The following is a 21,117-nucleotide window of genomic DNA, read 5'->3' on the forward strand; positions in this document are numbered from 1 at the left end:
AAAACTTGCATGAGTAATTTTTCTAATATTAGGGTCATTTGCCAATCATACGTCTGAGATAGATAGAGCTACTATTTTAATATAATGCATGTCTATTATTCAACTATTTCGATAAAAGTAAAAAAACACTGATTTAAAAAAAAACTTAAAAAACCAATTATTGCCCACTAACATAACCTTTAAATTGTATTGTTGCACACCTGATATCGAATTATTGCACAATATCAAAACCACCGCATCCAATTATTGCACACTCGCAGTGACCAATTATTGTACAGTTTATTTTAACTTTCATTATCAGCTAGATCAGCTAGAACGTGACTCCTGTTGAAAAAAACAATAATAATCATAGGATAACAAAATCAATCAAATTAAAAATATGCCGACATTAGTCCAACTATCCTTTCAGCCCTTAGATAATATATGGATCGTACCTAAAAAATTGTTTGAGAATATTGTTTTCAAGATATTGTTTTTCTTCAGTTTTTATAAATTGAGTGCTAAAACAACAAAAAAAATTGTAATCTGTTTTCTCCCTTCTCAGTGCTTTCATAAAAAGGTATGAAAAATTATTCGTTAAGAAATATCCGCAATCAATGATTCAAACAACATCATTTGTCTTAGTTCCAATCAAATGAAACAAATTCATTTAAATTTATCATCATTTTTGCATATTTTCTTTAGTCCTGAAGACTTATTACCAATACTTAGCGTTTTCATCACTTTCCCCTTTTTTGACTCCTTCGTGAGGCGTTGTTCCAATGCACGTTCTTTCTTTTTCTCTTCCTTTAGCTTCATACGATACTGTTTATGTTGCTCTCTCAACTCTTTCTTTAACATTCACCTTTTCTGCTTCAATTCCTTTTGAAGTTTAAGACGATCCCTGTTATGTTCTTTTCCTCGGAATCCCTTTATTCGTTCCGCTGAAGTAAGAACAAAGTGTCGCTTTTTTGAATAGTTTTGTTTAGGGGAAGAGCCCCCTCCGGGGCAAAACGACTTTCAGGTATTCACTTATGTTTACAATGTTTTTGATAGCCTTAACAAAACTAGACGTAAAATTATGTATGTTAGGCAAAAAAAGTGTCATAATAATAGAAAGGACTGTAAGAAAAACCGAAATTTCCCACATTTTGATGAAATATCTAACATTTTGGAAAGGCGAAAAGCCCTAGTGGAACTAGCCTTCAGTGTACTACGCGTTTCCACGCACTGTCCATACAAAAATGTTGATTAACCGACGCGTGGTGCGTTGTTCCCTAACAGCTGCATCTAAAAGGCGTATTGCCTCATGAGTTTTTGGCAACGAAATATAACCACTTTTTTAAAATGTGAATATTATCAATATGATTGACTTTTAAATTAAAATTTGGTATCAGCTTGCTATATTGTTTAACTTAACTAAGGCATTAAAGCAGTATATGCTTAACAAGGGCATATTGTCCCTCCCTCTCCTAACATTTTCGCGTTTCGGCGTTGTAGGCAGCTTGAAAAATGCCGAAATACTGGTCCTACGGTCCGGTTTCCCATCGTTAGTTATGTCTTTCAGGACGCACTTTTCTGGAGTTCCTGGTGGTTGCACCGTGATAGGCGTACTTATAGGGTTCACAGTCATGACCATCGTGGGGACAACATCATAAGCTACCATAGATGCTCCAAGTGAACCCCAGTCATCTACGGTTTCTACCGTTACGTCCGCTGTCAAAAAGCTTTTCTCTACAGTTCCATTAGACTCAAAAGTCAACGGTTCCATTACTGTCTCGTCATTCTCGAACTCCATCGTAGCTTCATAAATCATAGAAGATTGCGGCACGCTTGGTTCCAATTGAACTGCAGCTTCGTTGCCCTCGCTACAGTTCTCAGAAACTGAAGCGTTCATATCGGATCCATTGGCGTTGTCGATCCTTCCATCTTCGTCATAGTCTATGAGAATCGACTTATAGATGTGCAGAAGTACCTTCTCAGAATCATCCTGGGTATTCTCTTCAGCTTGACTAACGAACGATTTGATTCTGGTGGTATTAAACATCCTCAAGCATCCTTCGATGTAACTCATTTTGATAGGCACAGTTTCATCGGACGTTGAAAAGTCAGTGACGACGTCATCTCCTTGATTGCTTCTAGCAAGGCACCGAGAATAGTTCACAGCATCGGCGTCGACTTCCTGGACCAAATAAACATTGCGATTTCCCTTTGAGGCAACAACAGCTTTTGTAGCTGGATCGAGGAGAAACATCGTTTCATCACCGTTAATAATAGGCCGTGGATCTGTGAGCACGTCTTCCAAATTATTGTCCCTCAAATACTGCCGATTTTTTTAAATTTAACTTTTAAACCCCTCTGACCGACTTCCACCAAATTTGGAACACATAATCATTGTCTTAATAAGATGGCGATAAGGGGTTAGGGATGATCTTTAGAAAAGGGGAGGGTTTGAAGGCAGGGATATTGTTTAGTTATCGATCAACTCAGTGTGACTTCTGAATTCCTTGGCCGATTTCAACACACATTCTTTATATTAAGAAGACGACGATACTGGGTTAAGGATGGAAAAGGGGAGGGCGTGATGGAGAGGTGTTGTTTGGTTATCGATCAACTCAACCCTTCATCGAAATCATGCTCAGTCGCCAACGCCCAGTGAAAAGCAATGATTAATGTGTTTCCTTCTGGATGGCGAATGTGATCTCTTCTTTAAAAATAGTCGTTTGCCCGGAATAAGCCATCGGACGGTGGATGTTTTTCCTTATTTAGAAATAGACGTTTGCCTGGAGTAAGACGATTATGGGTTTGATCCCTTCCTCAAAATCAGTCAATGTTTTCAAATGAAATCTGCCTTCTTTTAATCTAATGAATTGTATCAATAAGAAAAAACAATTATCCTGTTGACCAATTTGTTTATTCATTTTCCGATTGTAAAAAAAAACTGCGAATCAAACTAGCAATTCCGAGCAAGGCCGGGTACATACAGCTAGTATACTGATAAAATGATACACACGGTAAAATAAATCTTATTTCGTGATACAGAATTCTGAACTTTTTGACCTAGAAACCCATTTGTTTTGACCGGCACATAGTAGATATTTCCATTGGCATTCGAAAATTCGGAAAAGTGCCCAATTTTTGGAATAAATTAATGTTTTAGGTAATAAAGCTGTCGTTCGTCAATGTTTTCTAAATAGTTGGAAATAATGAAATGTGTACCCAGTGTTCAATAATTGGGTGGTATGCAATAAATGCAACTGACTCTAAGCGGAAAATATTTCGAAATGCCCGCAGAAATTCTAAAATTTCCTGTGGAAAATGTTTTAATTTTCACGGGAATTTACTCGGAATTTCAAAATTCTTTGGACGAAGATCCATTACTTACGTAACGCAAAAATTGGCCATTTTCAACCGCCCCCCCCCCCTATGTCACACTTTTTGTATGAAGCATCAAAATTTTTTGTATGGATTGTCACACTTCAGGCAACCCCCCCTCTAAGCGTTACGTAATTTATGGATGCTCCCTAGGAGGAATCGAATCTACCCGAAATTCCATTAGTTGACTTCGAGATCTGGTTTTAGCAACCGTAAACAGAGGATTAAGTTTTATTTTGTGTCAAATTGATTGTTCTTCTGTTGATTTTTTTAGTTTGAATTTGTTCTGTTAAAATTTTGATTTTTGTTCCTATATTTTTAAACCAAAACGGATTTAAATAACTGAATTACTTCACACATGAATGATCTCCTTATTATTTCGCAATGCGTCATTGTGCACAACAAATATGAAGTTTTTTTTTTAATTTTGGAAAAGTCTACGTACACTTCAAGAAGAGGGGAGGGGTTTTGGAAAAGTCTACAAAAGTCTACTAAGGGAAGGGGGCTTGAGAATGTGAAAATTTGGTCTACGTGGTTTGTGCACAGCCCCTTACAAATGTTTTTTGGCTTCAGCCGCTTACAATTTGGGTTATAAACCAGGAAAAGGTGGTAGCGCATTTCACCCAACGGGTGCATTTCATACATATTTCCCCTATGAAACTTTTAATTCGCGATGACATCAAATTAACTTTTTTGATTTTTATAATTTTCTTTTCAACAATTTAGTTACAAAATTACTCATAATGTGCAATAAATAATAAACTCTGTGTGTACCAGAAACCATCCATAAAACGTTCTATCGTCATGTTATGCCCTAATGTTGCGGTAGTATTAAAATAGTCCATTCTAGATATAATAGCATTGAAAGCAATTATGGATCTGCTAAAGCTCTTCGGACTAACCTTTTGCTGAACGAAATTATATTCAAAATGATCAGAGTCAACATTTTTCCTTTAAAAATATGCTTTTGAGCCTATAATTGCGGTAGTGCTAAGGGCCTATTGTTGTGGTATCACTCTCCATAAGAAATACAGGCAATACCGCAAAAACAGGACTGACCATCAGAAAATATTGCAACGACAAACGACTGCGTCTTATTATTGCGGTAATTTGTTTTTGTTGTGAATGTGATAAAAACAAAGCAACATAAGTTTGAAAAGGTCGAAGGTCAAAAGGTCGAAGAACAGAAGCTATTCGTTTCGACTGTAGTTTAATGCTTCGGAGATGGCTTTTCAGTCTTGACAAAATTAAAACTCTGTTATTTAATCTTGTCCAACGTTTCGGTCCTTCTGGGGCCTTCCTCAGGGACTCAATTTGGTTGGTTTGGTTTATTGGACTATAGGCCTATTGGACTATAGGACCCTTTCCGCTTATCGTTCTTTGAGTTTCAGTACCTGGCACAAGATCAATCACCATTGCTTTCTCTATGGTGGAAGCATAATTTGGAAGCATGATGACCAGTTTTGGGCATACTGGATCCGGTTTCGGGGCTCTAGTTCGGAGCATATTAAAAAAAACTTCAATCTTTAATCTTCTGCAATACATCTGAAAAACATCTTCTTCTTCATTGGCATTACATCCCCCACTGGGACATTGCCGCCTTGCAGCACTTACACAGTTACATTTCTGCATTCGTATATCATGAGATACTTTTATGCCCAGGGAAGTCGAGACAATTTCCAATCCGAAAATTGCTTAGATCGGCACTGGGAATCGAACCCAGCCACCCTCTGCATGCGTATCCTTCCGCACGGCTAAGGAGGACCCCATCTGAAAGACATATTGAAACAAATATTGAGCTCTACTATCAATTTTGGCCGATTCCGGAGACACAGTGGAAGGCTTTAAGACTTGAATTGGAAATTCTTTCTGACCGAACGGAAAAAAAAGTGAATGAAGTTCAAGCTATAAAAATAGGATTTAAAAAAAAAGTTGAAAAAAGGGCGTTTTGCCGTACAGGTAATTTGATTGATTAACAGGTCATTTGGTCGAAAATATCGCTTCATTGAACATATATTACGGCCAGATATGTAATTTGGCTGAAAACGTTATTTGCTCGAAAATGTCATTTGACCGAACGAATTCTACAGTCAAAATGGTCGTTTTGCCGAACAGGTCACTAGCTAAAGATTTCAAAAATTGGTATTTGAATCTTTGAACAACTTGACATTAGAATTTGATATGAACTTGTCATTTATTTATAGTAGAAATATAGAAATAAGACTCAATAAGCCATTTTCATTCACAACACCACCAAAGTGCTTTCTGCAGTTGTTTCATTTTGTTAGTTGAATAATGTCTTCTCTGCCCACACAACCCAAACCATGAAGTTCATTTAACAAAGGCTCAACTATTCCATTCAGTATCCCATTGGATCAACCGAGAACCTTAACAGATTTCGAAGATCGCAAGAACATTCCACCGCGTCGTAATTTTCACTAAAAGAAACCAACCAGAATGCCATCGTAACACCGGTGAGGATTGGATTACCGGCCAAATGGAATCGACCAGCGGTAGAACTGAATAAGAATAGATCGGAAATGGTCCAACGATGAAGCATGGAAACAAAAAAAAAGAAAGAATCGGTGGAAACAACCTATTTGTCTTGCAGACCAAGTTGAAGTGCCTTCGCCCGGCTTGGCGGGCTGCTGCTGCTGCACGCTCGAAAGAATGTACGTCTAAGAAAGCGATGTGTTTTTTGTTAGGGCAGCGGACATCTAGCGGCGACAAAAAATCATGATACGGAGGCAATAGTACGACGGATGCTTATTTATTTCTGGGTTTGTTTTGCTCCGATAATTAATGATTGTGTAAGTTAAAATAATCACAACACAAATCACCTTTGGTGTCATTTTTCATCAGAATGGAATCTATTCATTTCGTGGGACATTTCGAGTGGATCACGATGTCAGTCTATATCGTTTTATCTGGTGGACAAGTTGAACTTCCTTATGGGTAATTAGGGATACGTGTTTTCTTTTCAAGTTAATCGAGCTTTACCAAAATGGATGTATGTGTTATTTTTCAAAGTTTTCATTTGCTTTTTTAATAGTTTTTTGAGTTTATCTCAGTGCATGGTCAGCGTTTAACGAGAATACGAAACAAATAAGGTTTAATCATACAATTTTGCTAAATCTTGAATATAAAAAGTGCTAACGTCGTTTTTTATTCTTCCATATCTCCCTATCTCGAGCATCAATTTCAATATCGAGTTGTAAAAAGCAGACAGAAACACTTATTTTTTCTCATATTCATCCTATTTTTGTGAACAATGTTTTCCATACACAGTCATTCGTACATCCCGACTCAAACGAGGAGATAATTCGTACCCATCCCACGCTAAATAACGGCTCATATGACCAGTAATTAAATTCCTATCACATCTCATCCGCATGAACGCCTCACCTGCTGGGCTCGCCATGTTCCAGAGCCTAATTAGGTATTTTAATTATCGCTTTAGCTGCAGGATACATTCCAAGGACTCCCTTTACCCTCGAAATTGAATTAAATTAATGCAGCATAAAACCGCGTATCGCTTTACCAGAACGCCCATCCAATCATTGCAGAACTGGTTTTCGGGGAGCCACTAATATCTAACAGAGCCTGGCCCAAATTCCACCAAACTCCACCGGTTGCCATAAAACTTATCATTCGCCCACCGTTAGTGATAAATCGGTCACATTAAATTTATTTATTGTTCTTGTTTTACACCGCCACGACTCTCCAGTTTCCACTCGGTTCCTAAGAGGTAGAGTTTCCGCTCGCTGCCTCCCTTTTATTGCCATCCGATCGACGAGCACTCGTAAAACGGCAACCGCAAACCGCACATTCTCGGTCTTGTTTATCTAAGATTTGAATGTCTCACCGCTTTCCTGCTAGTGCTAAAAGTTTACTTTCGAATCGACAGCTTGCCTGCAACCAGGATAGATTATCGCGTGCCATGATGAAATTTATAAACATTCTCAGTACAAAAGGTTTATATTTCAAATTTTATTGCGCCAAACTGGGCTATCCAGAATCGCCCGGCAGTAATCGGTCAACGCCTCACAGCCGGGCACTGGAATTCAGATTTGCTCCACTACGACGACCGGTCGGTCAGCAGCTGGCCTAATCTAGAGGATAACACGGTACTTAGTCATACTTAGTGTTGGTGGGCCAGAACTAGAAACTTTACCGAGGAAAAAAAAAGAAACAAAAACAGTTGGACCCATATCTGCACCGTAATTAACCCATTTCGTGTCCCATTGGCTGCAGTGTCTACTGTTGCGCTACCGCGTCATTATTCAAATTCTGTTCCACCAGCCAGCCGTAGAGCCAATTCCAAGGCCTGTGGTAAACGCCTAGAGCTACTGGACCATTGCATTGTCGCCATTTATCACACACCAACGTTTCAGTCACATCAAAATGATCTGCACTTGGTTGGTCACAGGGGCGTGTTCGGGAGGGTCCTTTTAGCTTAATCGGCAATATACTTCATATTTAAATAAAGGCGTTTTCGATCACATAGGAAGCACAAGGGCCCTCCTTAGCCGTGCGGTAAGATGCGCGGCTATTATGCAAGACCATGCTGAGGGTGGCTGGGTTCGATTCCCGGTGCTGGTCTAGACAATTTTCGGATTGGAAATTGTCTCGACTTCCCTGGGCATAAAAGTATCATCATGTTACCCTCATGGTACACGAATGCAAAAATGGTAACTTGGCTTAGAAACCTCGCAGTTAATAACTGTGGAAGTGCTTAATGAACACTAAGCTGCGAGGCGGCTCTGTCCTAGTGAGGGATGTAATGCCAACGAAAAAGAAGAAGAAGGAAGCACAAGAAGTGAGATTTTTAGTGAAAATGTTTTTCTTGCTAGAACGGTGTAGCACCGACCGGGCGACAAGATGGTCCCCGCGCAGCGGCACTGTTTTTTCAGGTTAATAAATTGAACACTTTCGCGATCGGAACTAGCTAATATTGACAAACATTGGACCGAAACTCATCTGGCCGGCGCCGGAGCGAAAAGAACATCCGCCGTCGGACAAATGTTGTTTAGTAGTAAAGTAATTCTCGTTTGGCCTAAAACTTCGTTAGACCAAAATGGTCATTCGGCGAAAAGGGCTATACGGCCGAAAACGTAGTTGAACGAAAATTTCAGTTAACCGATCCGTTTGGTTGTTCGTTCACTAATGGGGGTCATCGAATCTGTGTCAAAAGGCCGAAGGTCAAAAGGTCGAAGGACAAGAGGTCGAAAGGTCGAAGGGCCAAAAGGTCGAATGGACAAAATGTCGAATTTGTATCATAACGTCGATGGTCAAAAGGTCGAAGAACAAAGGTCGAAAAGACAAAAAGACAAGGAATGAGTAGTGAGAGAGACATAAGAAAAGAGTAATGAGCTTAGGTAAATGAGAAGTGAAAAGTGAGAAGTGAATAGTGAATAGTGAGTAGTGAACAGTGAACAGTGAGTAGTGAGTGAGAAGTGAGAAGTGCGTAGTGAGAAATGAAAAGTAAAAAGGAAGAAATGAGAAGTAATAATTGAGAAATGTGATATAGTGATAAAAATGAGAAGTGAAAAGATAGAAAGAAGGGGGGAGATAAAATATACCGTAAGAAAGGAAAAAGAGAATGAAGAAGAACAGAGGAAGAAAAAAGAAAAAAAAGAAAGAAAGAAGAAGAAAGATGGAAGAAACAAAAAAGAAGGACGAAGGAAGAATGAAGAAGGAGAGAAGACACAAGGATGCAAAAAAAAAGAAAGAAGCAAGTAAGGGTGTTGCCGCAAGTCTATTCGCCCCAGCACTGAAAGGGTGAACGAGAAGTGACCACAGTGGACAAAGAACGTCATTGCCGCCGTCACCGAGTGACCGATTGTTCCACTGTCATGCATGGTAGAGCGTTGTCGTTAGAGGAGAAATTTCGCATATCATTGTTTTCTGAGCTAGATGTGATTCTATACAGTGAATATCAATTAAATTATATATTCTTGCTTGCTATTTCCAACTTTCAACTTAAACCATTAATATGTAAGTGATGAGAACAAATTCAAAATGGATTGATTAATTACTCAAAACCTATTTTCCAATCAGCTACCTTAGACGAGATAGTTCATGTCTGCAGATTGTTGCTAAGAACTTAACCCTATACGAGCGTAAGAAGCACTAAATTGTAAGTCGCATTCATTTATCTTGTTTAAGTCAATCCTAATTAGATTAACCGTTTATAGCTTTGAAGCATCCCGAATTATATACTCTGCTATCAATCTTCAGTGCATGGGTTTTCTTACTGCAACAATTCTTCAAAGAATTTACGAGTATGCCTAATTCCAAGGAGATGCCGTCCCTGCTGGGCGACGAGGTTTGCTGTATGGCATATAATAGGCACGATGCAACCGGTAACTTTGTTCAATGCGACGGTTGTTACGCATGGTGTCACTTTGCATGCGCCGGAGTCGATGCATCGGTGAGCGAGCGGCCTTGGGAGTGCGCCAAGTGTGCTGTGGCTCCCAGTTTATCTGGCAAAAGTGGATTCTCGAGCAAAACCGGCTCATCTCTTGCTCGGGAGCTAGAATGCCTGAAGCAGCAGCAGGAAATAGAATTGGAAATAGTGCTAACTTGATGATGCAGAATTGCTGAATTGCTCAACAAGGCCGCTTCGAGAGACGAGGATGTGCAGCAGTCAAACCAGGTAAATCAGCAGGAACATGTAGAAAGGCTAGAACATTGGGTGGCCCAAACCGGTGGCGATGCGGAAGAAGGCGCAGTTGGAGGCAGTCCCCAACCAGCTGCCTCACGATCAGAAATCCACCCTCTAACTTTGAATCACTGAATGTAGGCGCATACCCACAATTTAACGGTGTCAGGCCATTAGGCCGAAGGCCATTTGGCCGAAGGTCATTAGGCCGAAGGCCATTTGGCCGAAGGTCATTAGGCCGAATGGCCATTAGGCCGAACGGTCATTAGGCCGAATGGCCATTAGGCCGAATTTGCAAAAAGAAGCAAAAAGAGAAAAATGAGAAGTTCTTTCTTCACCTTAGCACTTCTTTTTTCCCCCTTTTTGTATCTACCTTCTTCCTTCTTCTTTTTCCTTCTCCCTTCTTCCTTTTTCCTTCTTTCTTCTTTCTTCTTTCTTCCTTCTCCCTTCTTCCTTCTTCTTTCTTCTTTCATCCTTCTTCCTTCTTCCTTCTTCCTTCTTCCTTCTTCCTTCTTCCTTCTTCCTTCTTCCTTCTTCCTTCTTCCTTCTTCCTTCTTTCTTCTTTCTTCTTTCTTCTTCCTTCTTCCTTCTTCTTTCTTCTTTCTTCTTTCTTCCTTCTTCCTTCTTCCTTCTTTCTTCTTCCTTCTTCATTCTTCCTTCTTCAATCTCCCTTTTTCCTTCTTCTTTCTTCCTTCTTCCTTCTTTCTTCCTTCTTCCTTCTTCCTTCTTCCTTTTTCCTTCTTCCTTCTTCCTTCTTCCTTCTTCCTTCTTCCTTCTTCCTTCTTCCTTCTTCCTTCTTCCTTCTTCCTTCTTCCTTCTTCCTTCTCCCTTCTCCTTCTTCCTTCTTCTTTCTTCCTTCTTCCTTCTTCCTTCTTCCTTCTTCCTTCTTCCTTCTTCCTTCTTCCTTCTTCCTTCTTCCTTCTTCCTTCTTCCTTCTTCCTTCTTCCTTCTTCCTTCTTTCTTCTTTCTTCTTCCTTCTTCCTTCTTCTTTTTTCTTCTTCCTTCATCCTTCTTCTTTCTTTCTTCCTTCTTCCTTCTTCCTTCTTCCTTTTTCCATCTTCCTTCTTCATTCTTCCCTCTTCCTTCTTCCTTCTTCCTTCTTCCTTCTTCCTTCTTCCTTCTTCCTTCTTCCTTCTTCCTTCTTCCTTCTTCCTTCTTCCTTCTTCCTTCTTCCTTCTTCCTTCTTCCTTCTTCCTTCTTCCTTCTTCCTTCTTCCTTCTTCCTTCTTCCTTCTTCCTTCTTTCTTCTTCCTTCTTCCTTCTTCCTTTTCCTTCTTCTTTTTTTCTTCTTCCTTCTTCTTTCTTCTTTCTTTCTTTTTTCTTCTTCCTTCTTCCTTCTTCCTTCTTCCTTTTTTCTTCCTTCTTCCTTCTTTCTTCTTCCTTCCTCCTTATTCCTTCTTCCATCTTCCATCTTCCTTCTTCCTTCATCCTTATTTCTTCATCCTTATTTCTTCTTCCTTCTTCCTTCTTCCTTCTTCCTTCTTCCTTCTTCCTTCTTCCTTCTTCCTTCTTCCTTGTTTCTTCTTCCATCTTCCTTCTTCCTTCTTCCTACTTCCTTCTTCCTTCTTCCTTCTTTCTACTTCCTTCTATCTTCATCCTTCTTTCTTCTTTCTTCATCCTTCTTATTATTCTTTCTTCCTTCTTCTTTCTTCCTTCTTCTTTCTTCCTTCTTCCTTCTTCTTTCTTCCTTCATCCTTCTTTCTTCTCACTTTTTCCTTCTTTCTTCTTCTTTCTTCTTTCTTCTTTCTTCCTTTTTCCTTCTTCCTTCTTCTTTCTTCCGTCTTCCTTCTTTTTTATTCTTTCTTCCTTCTCCCTTCTTCCTTCTTCTTTCTTCTTTCATCCTTCTTCCTTCTTCCTTCTTCCTTCTTCCTTTTCCCTTCTTCCTTCTTTCCTCTTTCTTCTTCTTTCATCCTTCTTCTTTCTTCCTTCTCCCTTCTTCCTACTTCCTTTTTCCTACTTCCTTTTTTCTTCTTCCTTCTTCTTTCTTTCTTCCTTCTTCCTTCTTTCTTCTTTCTTCCTCTGTTTTCCTCCATCTTTCTCCCGTCTTCCTTCTGTCTTCTTCTTTTTTCCTTCTTCCTTCTTCCTTTTGCCTTCTTCCTTCCAGCTTCTTCCTTCTTCCTTCTGCCTTCTTCCTTCTACCTTCTTTCTTCTTTCTTCTTTCTTCTTCCTTCTTCCTTCTTCTTTGTTCCTTATTCCTTATTTCTTATTCTTCCTTCCTTTATCCCTCTTCCTTCTTTCTTCTTCCTTTTCCTTTTCCTTCTTTCTTTTTTTTTCTCCCTACTTCTTTTTTTTCTTCCTTCTTCCTTTTTACTTCTTACTTTCTCCTTCTTACTTCTTCCATCTCCTTCCTTTTTCTTTTTTTCCTCTTCCGTTCCACTTCTTCCTCACTTCGCACTAGTCACTTTTCACTCCCCAGTACTCATTCGGCCTAATGTCCATTCGGCCTAATGGCCATTCGGCCTAATGACCGTTCGGCCTAATGACCATTCGGCCTAATGACCTTCGGCCTAACGACCCAGCATCCAATTTAACCCCGGTATGCCCCGAAATAATTCCATTCGTCAAGAGCTTCCCCCCATAAATCCCCATCGAGCCGTCCACGTTGACCCTCAGCTAGGTCCCACCGCTCAGCAGGTTGTAGCACGTCAGTCTTTGGCCAGAGACCTTGCCATATTCAGCGGAGATCCAGCAGAATGGCTTATATTCATCTCCAGTTTCAACTACACTACAGCAGCTTGCGGATACACGAATGGGGAGAATATGATTAGACTCCAACGATGACTTAAAGGAAGTGCGCTTGAAAGTGTGAGAAGTCGTCTTGTTATTCCCGCCACAGTGCCTCAAGTAATAAATGCTCTGCAAATGCGCTACGGACGTCCGGAGCTCCTCATCAATAGTCTTCTTCAGAAGGTGCGATCAATTCCTGATTCCTGATCGACTAGAGGGACTCGTCGACTACGGGACCGCAATTCAAGCATTATGTGACCATATTGTAGCAGCAAACGAAATCAGCCACCTATCAAATCCCACGCTTCTCCATGAATTGGTCGCCAAATTGCTATCGAAAAAATGCATTCAAGGTGCTAAACTATTGAAAAATTGAATTTTACTAGACACTGAAAAATTGGTAAACCAACCAATCGCGTATGTGCATCGCAAGCACAGACATCAAAATCGTGCAACTTACGGGCTCGACTTCAATCCTCAGTTCAATTGAATTTTCTCGGAGAGCGGGCACAACGAGAGGTCATCGCCAAAAACAACAATCTTCGGACTATCGTTTAATTACTGTTAGTGGCGCATTGTGGAAAGAAAATCGGTTCTTCTCAGAACCAAAATTTTATGAGAAGAAAGAGTTGATTGCAAAAATGGCATCGATTACGGTCCCCGGATACCAGTGGCGCCACTGAAAATGTTTCTTTATAGTGGCTGTTTAGCAGTGGATTTTTTACGCAAGGTACGGATTAACGTTTGTTTGCTATGAATGATTAGAAAGGCGCATTGTGGATCAAAATCGATTCTTGTCAAATCTACCATTGTACGCAAGAGAGCCGAGCCGAAATATTTTCTTCAAAGTGCACATCATAGCCACTTGGCGACGGTAGAAAGTTGGAATAGGTAGCAGTAAAATTGCGGGAAATGAACAATGATGACTACTCACATCATTGAGTTGCGTTAGCAGTCAAAAGAGATTTTCCCAAGATTCTGATTTCGGTATACTCACTGTTTATTATTGGAAAGGCGCGTCATTGGAAACAAAACCATCTTCTTACACGAGAGAAGGTTGAGCCGAGACAAAAATCTGCAAAAAATGCAAATCATAATCACTTGGTGACGGGCAAAATTCTTTGTCGGTAGCAACCCATGCGCTCCTTGCATGGAGACGTTGCAAAACAATGTATTAGAATGGATGACGTCTATCGTGTTCCAGCGGCAAATCATAAATTGGCTGACAACGGCATCAGTAGTGGAAATTCATTTCAAAATTTTGATTTCCGGCGTGCGCGGTACGAAAAGTCCTCTCCTCTTTGAGTGGGACTGTGGCCCTGAAAAGGGCCGTTTTAAGTGAAGCTACTTCCTCGTTCATTCACTAGGAGCTGACTTACTTGGTGACGACTTTGGAACCCTCCAAAACGGCGGGCTTGGCCAGCTCGACACGCACAAAGATGTCGTTTACGAGGCTGTTTATAATGCTTAACGCCTCCGATGAGACGCCCTTGATGATGTTTCTCTGAGCCTTGCTGCCGCCGCTCGTAGCAATTATCGTCGCTGCCATCGCCCGTAGCAACCATCATTGCTGTTGCCTTCTCCGCAGCCTTTACACTATTTCGAGAAAACAACAAAAAACTGTTTTTGAACAAATTTGCACCGAATCTTTCGATTTCTTCGATACAGATCAATAGTTTTTGGCAAAACTCAACACCCTGGGGCACTTCCAGTGCAAAAAATGTAAGCAGTACTCCACAATTGCTCCTCAAAGTGGACATATGTAGTTTCTCAAACAAACGAAACAAATTTCATACATTCCTGAACAAAAATTTTTTTTTCGTATTTCGTATTTTTGGACGAGGATTCAGAATATATAAAAATCTCATTTTGTCCAAAAATGTTACATATGCAGTTTCTCAAACAAACGGTTCAATTGTCCTGCCGATTTTCCGAGAAAACCAGACTACGGCTGGTCAGAATACGTTTGCGTGGAGCCCGTGGCCCCGCCCCTTTATGAGCCGTATCATTGGCATCGGCTTGCTTGCTCCGTCTTTCTTTCGTTCGATGCCAGTGCTTTTGTACATAAGCAGGGCCTCTTCTCCCCCTCCTTCTTCTTCTTCTTCTTCTTCTTCTTCTTCTTCTTCTTCTTTTTCTTCTTCTTTTACTTCTTCAAAGTGCAAATTATAATCGCTTGGCGTCGTCAGCAGCGCAAGCGCTCTTCGGAGGGGGATGCTGCGAAAATTGATTCGCATGGATGGTGTCTATCGCGTTTTAGCGGTAACTTATCGAGTGGCTGACATTGGGGTCAGTAGCAATGAAATGAAATTTCCTCTAGATTCTGCTTCGGTTTTGTCGCGGCTTGTGATTGGGAAGGTGCATTACTGAAAACAAATGGGTTCTTTCCAGAATCATAATTTCACACCAGAGAAGATTTTGCCGAGACAAATATTTTTTAAAGTTCAAATCATAAACTTTGTTGCTGCTTGTGATTGGATAAGCGTATTGTGGAAAACAAATTGGTTCTTATCATAATCATCATATTACATGGGAGAAGTTTGAGCTGAGACGTATTTTCTTCAAAGTGCAATTCATAATTGCTTGAGAGCAACAGAACAACGCCGTATTCAAAAAATTATGAAAATTGCTAACAGTTGAGTAAATTTTCAATCGAATATCATCTTTAATCCCAGCACCTACTAATCTAAGAACCTACAGAGATTTCATTTGGTTCATGAAGCAGTTTCTCTATCTGGATTGTGCTTCGGATCCAACTATAGCGACTACACATGTCTCGGGTGGCACATGTCTCGATCTATCGTTCACCTGGAACGTAAGTGTGGAATGCAGGAGATACTGCACGTAATTCTCCTACCACCGGCTTATTTTGTCGATTCTTAAGGTGTCCCGAGGTAAAACTAATGATTTAGAATTAAACATAGTTCTCTTCATCAGTTATGTTATTTAATTCTAGAACCAATGCCATCCCAGTGAAGTGGAATAACGTCACTTATCGTCGTTGTTCCGCTAGTTCATCTGCCAAAACGTTCGTTTTCAACCTGAATGACCAATCATTGATATCAGCCGTACAGTTCGTAGCAAAAATAGATAATTGCTCCTGAAAATGAAGCTTAAGTATTTGGTAACTAAATTTACATTTGGATCATAATCAGAGCCGTAGCGTGGACTCCCAGCGCCCTTGGCGAATGCAATATTGAGCGCCCCTTACTTTTATGCATGTTCAAAACAAATAGCGTGATAATTGGTGGGATATTTTTGAAATCAACTTTTTTTGCATAGTGCAATTGCTAAATGTTTGCTTCATGAATTCCTTAAGCCTCTAAAAGTTGCATATATTCCAATAAAATAGAAGTAAGGATTAAAAAGGCCAGAACATTTCTAAAAATTTATTTTCTAAAAATTTTGACGATTTTCTGAAAGATTAAATAAACCTACGCAAATAAAAAAACTAGATCCAGTAGTGCGTGTGTCGCCGGAAAAAAAATCTAGACTTACTTATTGTGAATTCATGCATTAGTGGATCTAGCTAGGCCAATTAACCTCCATCGCTTAAATTGTCAGTAGAAGGGTCACTATCGGACGTAGTCGCATTAAGAAGAACCCTACTTTAGAGTGCATTGAATAACCTTCAGAATTACCATTAGACCATGAATCAACAGAATGAATGAAGACAGAAAAATTCAACTGTAGAGTGACTTGGTCGATGGTTTGAACTAACTACTGGCCTTTAAATGAAATTCAACTTTGGTAGAAGGTAGAATTGGTTGAAGGTAGGAATAGTGATTGGACCAAGTCGTATCAAGAAAACTCCGGACCTATTCGGATCAACCTTTTTGCAGATTCTCGTATTCATCATGTCTATAGATAAGTGCCTCAGTTAAAGCTTTACATTTACCTTTACTTTATATTCAATGCCTTTTCTTGTTTTTTTTACCATCATATAAGTGTTTAGTTTGAAGGAATCGAACATGTCACTGGATCACATGCGATCGATCCGTATTTGAACCTCAAATAGTTTGCCTGCATACAATGAGAGAATTTATCTCAAATTCAAGCAAACTCCCTATCACTACTTCCTAAGAGAAAACGGCTTAGATTTCTTAGTCACGAATAACACGAACATGTTTTTTACAGTCTACTCCGTGTTTCGTCTTTGGCGTATAAAAGTCCTCATTTAGGGCTTCTTCCCCAAATGCTTGTTCCATTCTTCTTTTCTGTATTTTCTGTTCCTTTTTTGTTTTTCACTTCCTTTTCCATCAGTGAGGATGCTTCCTGATCCAACATTCTGATATTTGTATAAGTTATTGACGGAAAAGCACCTTTCGGAAATGAGTCAAGCGATATAGTCCCCGAGGGAATCGTCTGTTAAAAGCTTGAATCTGAAAAACTTTGAACCGGTGAATTTGAGAATAGTTTTGAGTTAATCGTTTTTTGCACGGTTTGATTTTAGCCGGTTGAGATCTTCAGCATCAATAAAACAATGAGTTAACCCCTCAAAAAATCAAATAAAATTCAAGTAGTATCCAACCGCGTAAAAAACGTTGATGAGATTTGTCATCATTTCCCATAGTACAATTCTGGATTTCGGCGCCCCCCTGATGCCTGGCGCCCTTGGCGGGGGCCAACCTGGCCAACCACACGCTACGGCGCTGATCATAATGTATTTGATATGAAAAATTCTTTCCGTTTTGTTCTTTTCTTCGTTTTCTGCAGATTCAGCCCAACAGTGCATTGATACAGCCTTTAACTTTCATCGGGACCACGGCGTACATCACTTCAAAAGGCTTCAAGCCAACATAAACAAACGGCCCTTCTCAGGGCCACCAAATATTCATTGAGGAAGTTGTTGTTAAGATTTTTATTTACCGATCTTCTGTTTCTTTAATACTGTGCTTATAGTTATATACCGAAATGAGTTTATAGTAACAATCAGGTTTTCGCCCATATATTTCCAGGATATAAGACACGCCGATGATATTCTAACCCAGATTGAATATACAGCCCCATCTTCGAAAATCAGCACCAAAGAATATATTCAGAATTCCATACCAAAATTCCAATATTCCAATATAAAATTCCATACAAAAAATATATTCAGAATTTAAAAATAAAATCTTCTACACTTCACGTAATCCTACGTCCAATTGGCGGTCGTGTCTCGGATACAACCTCCCTCTCTTGTTTTTTTTTTTCTGTCAAAGTTTTTTTTTGTACTGTCTCTATCCTTTGTAGATCTCCGTTACTCAGGCCATTCGGAAGATGCTCCCAGTCGAACCAATACTCGAGCACGACTGCACGCCACATCGTCCCTTACGCCAAATGCCCGGATGAGCAGCCGAAATTCCCTGATTCCGAATCCTAAGCCCCGTCCATCCTTAAACATTGTAAACTAACCTCGAGTCACCAAGAGTACGTTGGCTTCTACTCCTCTCTTACTAAGTTACTTAAACAAACTTGGAAAAATAGGAAGCCAACCCCACGAAGCAGGAGAGCGTTTTTACCTCATAAACCAGAGTATAGTAGAATCTGTTCCGATGGTATTGTCATCGGCAGACCCGTAGAAGCGTAAGTATTGGATCTTGTGAGCTATGACCAGATCTTTGTTGAACGCTCGTTCCCAGATATTGTCTCCTCATTTCGTAGCCCACCTTGTAGCCCACTTTGTGCTTGCATGTTGAACCTTTTCTAAGGTACATATGTTGTGGCGAAGCCCATGATCGTATTTCTAATTTCAGTTCTTTCTAGCCTTTTTCGTACAACAAAAACATACTGATTATCATTCCACTTCAAAAGCAATCCCCTCTGCAGAAAATACTACTTATTCTATCAAATCACATTTTCAATAGGGTACGGGGCAACATGTCACCGGATGGATCACAATTTGGAATGATTGTTCGGCATCATCAGAAGTTTGTTATCATTGCAGGTGACACTGACAACGATGTATTTTTTGTGCCTTTAGCAGTAGAAAAAAAATCTACTAAAAAAAACAAAATCCCTCCCGTCTGTCCGATCCCAAATATACCAATGCAGTCTTTTCAAACTGGTCTTCGGTAAACACCACCATTCGTAAACTCCCAATGAAAAATTTAGACTAATCCAACCCCAAGGTTCTACTAATAAATTCGTTCGATTCAATTGCCATGACAGACTGACGAGCAACGCTTGGCTCCTAGAGCAAACCACATAGATTCCGCTTAGAGGATCGCCGATTAGTTGATTGAGAGACCCAGGAGCGCGACCGAATCGAACTGACACGGTTTTGTGCTATTTGTCTTTGGAGCGGCTAATTTAGTGCTTCATTAAGCGTGAACTGATCGTTTGTTTGAAATCTTGTTCAAATAAATGTTGCCCTCGCGAGCATTTCGTATTTCTTTTCCCTCCTGCTGCTCAGAACCCATTCGAGCGGAAACTAGCAAACATTAGTGCGCGACTGCGGGACAAAACCCCCAGAAAGCCAACAATAACAGGAAATGTGGGAAATGGAGCTGGTGGAACTTTTTGCGTCAGATGATGACGACGGTTCACCGGACGAGCGCAACGCAATCGTCGAAGGCGACGACGACGACGACGACGGTGTCAACCGATGGGCTATCAGTGATGGGTTAGTCGCATCAATGCTTTCCATACATATTACCTATTATTAGTAAACGGCAAAACACACATATCGGAAGAAGTGCGAAGAAAGAAGCGGGCACTCAGATTTGGAAATGGGACCGGAATGGACGCGAACCGTGAGCCGAGGAAAAATAAACTATGACTAATTGCCATGAATTCGTCGGTGAGTGAACGTGAGAATTATGAACGTGGCTCATTTGGCACTTCTGTTGGTGATGCCATCATTTCCGGGGGGTGGTCTCGGTTCGATCGGTTGATGATGGATATGTGCATATGGTGGAGATTGTTTTTCTTTGCTGATATACTGAACATAATTAGTTTGACGTGTGTTTCTTGTCGTTGATTTTTGCTTTTGGCTTAGGAACATGTTTCTAGGAAAATGTTGATGGACTTATTTTTAATGAATACATGTTTCCTTCTGAGCTAAAAAATGTTTCCTAACATCAAATGCGCACTTGATTTAAGCCTTTCACGAAAGATTGATGCTGTAAGCCTTTTCTTTGATTGTTTTTGTGCACGTAATTGAAAAGTTATTGTGCTTAAACTAAGTCTGATAACCATTCAACGATGGTAATCAGGTATCCAATTTTATGTTTCATGTATGCATTAACAACTACAGGGTGTCTGTGGATCTCGTTCCAGTGGATTCTCAAAGTATTGAGGATATACCGGTTAAAAAGTTTGTATTACTTTGTTAATTACTTTGCATAAGCTTTTAACACTAAGCAGCGAAACTTCGCTATGCTCAGCATGTGCAACTTTAAATGCGCCATACAGCCATACGGAGTGTATTGACTCATTTTCTGCTTTAGAATTTTGCTCTAAATTGTCTCAAATTAATTCATAGGAAATGTTTTCTTTCGAAACTTCTTCAAACTAAAGTGCAGCTTGCAAAAATGGAAGCACTTCCCATTCCAATCCGCACTTTAATTCCTGCTACCTCACTTTACCTATCGTCCATAAATTCTGTTGGTGTACGTGGGCTATCAGATGACTCTCGATTTATCAGTCAACAGTGTCGTCGCCAGAGTGAGCAAACCGGCAGAAGAATGCATCATCAGCATCCATATCCGAACCGTTGTCGTTCCAATGCTCTTTGCATTTCACAACAAAGTTCTTTCGCGCGTCCCACCAACTTCCCCGACCGACAGATAACTCGCTTGCACGGCAACGAGCGATGATGATGATGACTTTGCCCAAGTTCCAGGTGCAAAATAAATAGTCCAGGAAGACGCGACGACGGACGGTTAGAGCAACAGCCAGCGACGACATGACAGCAGATCGGTTGGCGATTGGTCGCCTCCAAGAGCAGGTTGAAATCGTGAAGAGGCTGGTCTGGTGGTGTCTCTGCTTGCACTTTTGCGTGCATCGCATTGCATCTCTCATTGCACATTAGTATGCAATCTTTGACTTTTTTCACATTTTTATAACAGACGGTAGAAATTATCTGACTTGATGCGCGCGGTTCGTTTCGGTTCAGTGTGCCATTTTTATCGAGGTGCCTTTTCACGACAAGCGGCGACGACGATGGAACTTAAAGTTCTTGCCAGTGTACCTACATTGGTAATTTTGCATAAATCTACATAAACAGTGACAACGCGAGATCGCAAAAGGACAGCCCTGCTCGAATTGGATTGAGTTACTACGAATAGGCATGGGTTGCGGCTGCTGCTGCTGTCGCAAAGAGGGAAATGTGACTGCATTCGGGTCCAGATTAGATATCATCTGATGGTTAGTCACTTCGACATGATTCAT

At 40.3% G+C, this 21,117-nt stretch overlaps 1 pseudogene; it reads right to left on the reverse strand.

The window, feature by feature from the left end:
* Window positions 1–10,435: 10,435 nt before the first annotated feature.
* On the reverse strand, window positions 10,436–12,133 carry LOC134220741 (trichohyalin-like; annotated as a pseudogene).
* Window positions 12,134–21,117: the final 8,984 nt, after the last annotated feature.

Source organism: Armigeres subalbatus, chromosome 3 (assembly GCF_024139115.2).
Source record: "Armigeres subalbatus isolate Guangzhou_Male chromosome 3, GZ_Asu_2, whole genome shotgun sequence".
In the NCBI taxonomy this organism is placed as follows: Eukaryota; Metazoa; Arthropoda; class Insecta; order Diptera; family Culicidae; genus Armigeres; species Armigeres subalbatus.